Source organism: Vicia villosa, linkage group LG6 (assembly GCF_029867415.1).
Source record: "Vicia villosa cultivar HV-30 ecotype Madison, WI linkage group LG6, Vvil1.0, whole genome shotgun sequence".
Classification (NCBI taxonomy): Eukaryota; Viridiplantae; Streptophyta; class Magnoliopsida; order Fabales; family Fabaceae; genus Vicia; species Vicia villosa.
Genome location: NC_081185.1, coordinates 4568502 through 4575890, shown reverse-complemented (window position 1 = coordinate 4575890; position 7389 = coordinate 4568502). Strand labels below are relative to the sequence as shown.

Sequence of the window (7389 nt, the reverse complement as noted above, 5' to 3'; positions counted from 1 at the left end):
TGCGCGACTCTGATTACCCGTCTTAAGTCACCGTCCAATATATTGCACTCTTTCATATTCACTTCTTCATAAAATCACACAACATGGTGAGTGATTATTCTCACGGCTTATTATCCATCATATCCTAAACCATTAAGGTAACAAACAAGCTCATCTTATCTATATGATCCCGTCTACTATCAACAAGAGATTAAGGGTGATCAAGTCCTCAATTTGTCAATAGATAGCCGACAACCATATTTAAGCATAAACTACTGTTACTACATAATAGTGTCCTTTTCCGAGTTTGCACTCAAACTCATTAACATCGTCATAGTCCAATAGTTCACTCTGAGTCTTTACAACTCACACACTTCCTTTTCATTGGATCTTGTCAGTGGGATACCAACATCCAAACATTTTACATAATCTGCTTCATGGTCACTTAGCATCACACACCTGTTAAGTACTTCCAACTTCATAATCACTAATATACTCGTACCTTACTATTTATCTGTTCCAAATCAAAATCCTCATCTTAGCAAAAGACCGCGACAATATTCATACTCTTGGTTTCACTCTAAATCCCAAGACATCTCTTGCGTCCAAGCATCATTCCACTCGGAATCTCAACAAATTCTTCCTCACACCAATAGGTGTAAGAAATCCTCTACAATTCTTCTTCTATACATGTCGTTGCTTTGGCATCATAAATACGACTTCAACCGTACTAAAACTTATTTCACCTTTTCTACTAATTCATTCTTCACTAAAATCCATCGGTACTCAAATCATCTTTATTACCGAACACCTCATCAACTTAATCCTCAACAACATATTCTACTCAATTTTGTTTCAAACAATCGCGGTAGTAGGCATTCCTATTCAACAAGTTTTGCGCTTCCTTAACCAACTTCAGAATATCTCTTCATAGGATCAAAAGTTATGGGTTTTTAAAGTAAAAACAATTTTCCAAAAACTCACAGTAGAACCCGGTTCCTCCCACACAGGAACCGGTTCCTGGCAGCTTCCCATAACTCGTCTCTGATTTTTACTATGGGGAACCGGGTTGTCTCTATCTGGGAACCGGTTCCCAACAACCCAAAATTCCCACGCCTCTGTTTTTATAATGGGAACACATTTCAAACAAGTTTTAGACATCAAGTAACAACATATGTCATGGTTATTAAGTCAACTTCGCAATGCCCCAAACGACACTTAACTCAGACACTCGGATCTCAAGATATGAATTTTCCAATCGTTGTCCGAAATTGCAACACTGACGCCATGCAGCGACACCTTATATGATATTTCCAAAACTCCTCAAATGGTACACTTAAATCCTAAAATTGCTTCTCAACAAACCTTTTAATTATTCCTTTAATCCGTTCAACTCTGACACTGACATCCCGTGCCGTACCAACAAACAAGTCTAGTTCTAAGAGCACGCGTAACCGCAACTTCACCTCTTTCCAACATCATCCTATCACAATTAAATATGTTACAGCTGCTGAAACCATTTTTATAACAAAGTTCGTCTCTTTAGCTTTCCGACGCTTCAAACGGTACTCAAATCGGATGTCCATAACTCCAGTTATGAATTTTCGAAGTTCTGCAGCTATTCAGCAATTTTCCTGCGTTTTGCTTACGAAAATTTCACTCCAAAATTCATTCTCTTCAACTCGATCATATTCCAAACAGCCCCTTATCACATCTCTTCACTTCCAAAAATTCTTATAACTTGAGCAACACATCCCATTGCCGAAGTGCGATTTCTGAAACATTACGACAACAATCCTCTCTGCAAACTTGCAACTGAACCTCTTCCGAGACGCACGGCTACTCAACTGACAACTTCGCAGCCCATCAGCAGAGCTGATACATTACAACTTCTTAATTTCCCTCTCCTACAAATAATCATTAATTACCTCTAATCATTTTCCTTCCAGATGTTCCAACTTAACTACCAGTCAAGTCCTAATTTCAAGTCACCTTCGATTCGGAAAACAACAACTCCAACAACGCTTGCACGGTTGCCAACAACAGCCTACTGAATCAATCATCTTACAGCTGAAACATAAACGAGAAGCGAAGCTTCTCCCCCACTTGTTTCAAACCAACTTCCGCAACAAACAACCAAGTACCGACAGTGATCCACTCACATGTCGCATACCAAGGGATAATATGCCGATAGTATTCAACTGTCGTGCAACTCAACTGACTCGACATTTGGCCGGACGGACCGACCTGCTCTGATACCACTGTTGTAACACCCTTCTAAATCCCCCGCGAAAAAACATAATAATTAGAGTAATCATACAACAAGGATGTTACGATTAATAAAATAAAGAAAACTCCAAGTCGTTTGTCATGCTTTATTAGAAATAATTCAAAAATATTAAAACACATTTTCAGCACAGCGGAAACTCATTCTACAATGTTATAAAACATTTCTGATAAAATCAACAGTACATAAACCAATAATGGTAAAACAGTGTATCACAAGTAACTCTAAGACTATCGATCCCAGTGTTACAAATCAGAGCATGACCGACACGACCTAACATAACCGGATAGACTCTACGAGTCATCCTCACCGATCTCTTAAGCCACGACTTCAATCTGAAATCATCAAATTAAGGGTGAGACTACATCATAATTAAATAGCATTATAAATCGTCAGATATAGAATTTCATAAGCAATTATCCACCCTACTTAGCATATTCAGATTTATCAATTCATACCAATCACAAGCACAAGTCAAAAGCATGCACCAATAACACCACACAATCATAACACCGGATTTCATCCTGACATGTTGATAACACGATTTTATATCGTATATTTAGCTTGAAATCCGTAGATATTTATAGCATTTTCCGTTTATTATGTTAATTTATTATGATATTACGCGAGTATTTGCTTTGTTTCAGGTTTTACACTCTTATTATGACTATTTGTGAAAAGGAGAAGAAATGGAGTTAAAATGACCACTATTTGTGCCTAAAAGATGAAAAAGGAGTGCTGAAGTGAAAGAGGGGTGCAAGTAAGACCCAAAGGCCAAAAAGAGACAATTCAGCCCACAAAGGAACCAAAGGCGCGTGGCCCAAAACCTTGCCAGCACATGGAGACGCACGTCTCCAATGTTCTACGCCATGTCACCAGAGTGGAGACGCCCGTCTCCAGCTCCTCCTACTTTTACTCCACTTGAGACGCACGTCTCAAGCCATTCAACAGAACTTCCCCAAGAATCGGAGACGCACGTCTCCAAGTCCAAGTCTGCTGAGTTCCTCTTTTCACGCAACGTCACAGCAAAACCTCCCCTATAAATAGAACCTGCTACCTCACTTCCAAAGGGTCCGATTTCCTGCCAACGAAGTGCTGCCGAAATTGTACCGCGAACCATATTTTTCATTCTGCTTTCATTCAAACACTTATTTTCTCACAACGATTTCTACACCGGAAATTGTTGTGAACTTTTTATAAATCTAGCCTTACGTTAGATTTATCGCTTTTATTTCCTTGTTTTATTTTCTGTCCGTTTAAATTCCGAAGAACGATCCAGCCAACCTGTGGTGGAAGTTCGATACTTGAAGATTTACTTGCCATTTATTTAATTCAGGTTTAATATTTACCGCCTTATTTATATATTGATTTGCATGATATATTATATGCCTTTTAACATGCCTTTTATTATAAGCCAAATTAGTTTATGCATGCTTAACCGTATTAATATGTCTGGCTAAATAGCTAAGGTATCGGTATGTAGAGTAAGTTAACTGTGGGATCCGAAATAAATTGGCTTAATTATGTTTTATTAACTATCACCTGTTTTTGGTTTATATGTCTAATTTAATTAGTAAGTCTTAAAACCAATAGAGCGAAAGTTTGAGGGGTTAAGACGGTCAAAGGTTAAAATCAATAGAGCGAAAGTTTGAGATCTTTAACTAGATAGTAGACATAGGACATTAGTTTTAAGGATGGCGAAAGCGTATTAAAACTAATTATAACTTATTTATTTTCAAAAATTGTTTTTACACTCGAGCGGGATGGCGAAAGCGTACGTTAGGGATATTAGCATGTTCCGAGTCAACAGAGCGAAAGTTTGAGATTAGGAGATTTAAATAGATAACAACTTCGTAAAACAGGCATTTTATTAATTACGTTGTTTCCAAAAAACTTTTCTAAAATCTAATGGGATGGCGAAAGCGTACATTAGGATTAGGATAGTAATCTAAATCAACAGAGCGAAAGTTTGAGATGAGGATTTTTAACCAATTGAATTAGTAAAGATTTTTAATTGAATTACCATCAGCCAATGGAACTTCGGATTACCTTAAGTTAAACGAAATACATACCGATGTCTGTTTATTATTATATTTCTTATTATTCACAATCACTCTCCCTTAAGAACAATCAAATTATTAGTAGCCTTAGCTTTACATAGTAACCTTAGATAACGGTAGATCGATTCATAGTCCCTGTGGATTCGATATCTTTTAAAACTACACGACACGACTGTGCACTTGCAGTCATCAGATTTATATACACGTAAAGTCGCGATCAAGTTTTTGGCGCCGTTGCCGGGGACTATTTAAGTCGATATCGTAACTCACTGTTACACCGTAGAGACTAGGACAATTCTTCCCTTTCTTTCTGAACGATTGTATGCCAAATACTCGTTCACAAGGAGGAGATTTAACACAACGAATTAACGAGATCGAACGTTTCATTAACGTTCAAACGTCGAGCTCGCAATCTTCCCGAAGTAGCACCAATTCCGATTAATCAGGAATTGACTTTTACTGATCAAATTAATCAAATCACCCCGAAGTTAGAGATGGCTAATATTCGTCCTCTTAGAGACTATGCTGCTCCTTCGCGCGCTGAACCACACTCAAGTATCGCACCTCCCGCGATCGAGGCAAACAATTTCCAACTGAAACCTTCATTGGTCCAAGCTGTTCAACAAAATCAATTCTCTGGAAGCCCTGCAGACGACCCCAACCTTCATTTATCTGTGTTCGTGCAATATGCCGACACTGTCAAAGCTAACAACGTCAGTCCCGAAGCTATTCGATTACGTCTCTTTCCTTTCTCCTTAAGAGATAGAGCTAGAGCGTGGCTTCAATCCCTGCCTTCTAATTCCATAACCACATGGGACGAATTGAAGAGAGTATTCTTAGCAAGATACTTTCCACCTAGCAAAACTGCTATGCTAAGAGGGCAAATCAATGGATTTACCCAGAAGGACAACGAATCACTCTTCGAAGCTTGGGAACGTTACAAGGACATGCTTAGACTATGCCCTCATCATGGACTCGAACCATGGCTGATCATCCATACTTTCTATGGCGGTCTTCTATATAACACTAAAATGACTATAGATGCCGCTGCTGGCGGAGCATTAATGGACAAACCCCATGATGAAGCATACAAACTCATAGAGAACATGGCACAAAACCATTACCAATGGGGTGGAGAACGAGCCGCTCTAGAGAAAACCCAAACCAAAGGAGGAATGTACGAAGTAAGTGGTATAGACCGCGTTAACGCTAAAGTAGACGCTTTAACTCAAAAGATCAAAAATTTAACCATCACTCCTTCAGCCACCGCCGCTGCTGTAGCACCTAACTACGAGATTTGTGGTTTAACTGGACATGTAGTTGCTGAGTGTCAACTCTTGACTGGAGTCCCGTCTGATCAAGTAAACTATGCTCAAGGAAACCCTTATTCTAACACGTACAACCCTGGATGGAAAAACCACCCGAACTTTTCTTATAAGAACAACAACGCGTTGTACGCGCCTGGACAAGCACCCGCTGTACCATCTGGCTATCAAAAAGCGCCTGTAGCTGCTCAAAATACCCCTAGGAAGTCGAATCTAGAAATCATGATGGAGAACTTCATAGCTTCCCAACAACAAACCAATAAAGACTTCCTGAACCAAAACATCCACAACAGCGAGCAACTAAAACAACTATCGAACAAAGTAGATGCCTTAGCTACTCATAAAAAAATGCTAGAAACTCAAATCTCACAAGTAGCCCAACAACAAGCACCTACTGCTGCCCCTACTGGCACGTTTCCTGCTCAACCACAACCTAATCCTAAAGGACATGCGAACGCGATAACATTGCGAAGTGGAACGAATTACGATGGACCCATTGATCCTAGAACTCAAAACGTACCCATGTCACAACAAGAGCCAAAGGAAACCCAAAAGACATCAACTGATGACCAAACTGCTAAGACTAATGAGAACAATAACGAAGTGGAACCTGAAGAAGAGAAACCTTACGTTCCACCACCACCTTATAAGCCACCAATTCCTTACCCTCAGAGATTAGCTAAATCAAAAACCGAAGTGCAATTTAAAAGATTTGTAGAACTTCTGAAACAACTAAACATAACCATACCGTTCACAGAAGCCATAACTGAAATGCCTTCGTACGCTAAATTCTTGAAAGAAATCCTATCAAACAAAAAGAAACTCGAGGATAACGAAACTGTAACGCTTACCGCTGAGTGTAACGCTATCATCCAGAATAACATGCCTCCTAAACTGAAAGACCCTGGTAGTTTCTCTATACCTTGCGTAATAGGAAAGACCATTATAGAGAAAGCCCTGTGCGACTTTGGAGCCAGTGTTAGTCTGATGCCTCTTTCAACCTGTAAGAAGTTAAATCTAGGTGAGCTTAAGTCAACGAGAATGTCTCTTCAACTAGCTGACCGTTCAGTTAAATACCCTGTAGGAATGTTAGAAAATATCCCTGTTCGTGTAGGTCAATTCTACATCCCAACTAACTTCATCATAATGGATATCCAAGAAGATTCTAACATCCCGATCATACTAAGAAGACCGTTCTTAGCAACCGCCGGTGCAATTATAGATGTCAAGCGAGGAAAACTCACTTTCGAAGTAGGAGAGGAGAAAATAGAATTTATCCTTTCCCAATTCTTAAAAGCACCTTCTATAATTGACACATGCTGCTCTGCCGACATAATCGACGAGTGTGTCAATGAAATAAAATCCGAACCGAATAAGGAAACTGAGATCCTAAGAATTCCTATGCCGCCAATTTTTGAAGATGACAACTGGCGTGAGGAATATCAAGATGACCACCTGAGTGAATGCTTAGCTTTAACTCCCGATCCTATACCTGGACCTAAGAAACCTGCTATAGAGCTGAAAACACTACCTACCGATCTTAGATACGAATTTCTAGACGAAGAACTAAACCGACCAATTATAGTGAATGCCAACTTAGGACGAACCGAGACTGAAAAATTACTTAATGTCCTAAGAAAATACCCGACCGCTTTAGGATATAACATATCAGATCTGAAAGGTATAAGCCCTTCTCTGTGTATGCACCGCATTATGCTCGAAGACGATAGTAAAACCT

The 7389-nt window shown here is 39.4% G+C and overlaps 1 non-coding gene across 1 annotated transcript; it reads right to left on the bottom strand.

Moving 5' to 3' along the window:
* Nucleotides 1-5195: 5195 nt before the first annotated feature.
* LOC131615354 (small nucleolar RNA R71) lies at nt 5196-5302 on the bottom strand. The gene has a single exon (XR_009287773.1). It is a non-coding gene; the product is annotated as a small nucleolar RNA R71 (small nucleolar RNA).
* Between the last annotated feature and the right edge of the window lie 2087 nt (nt 5303-7389).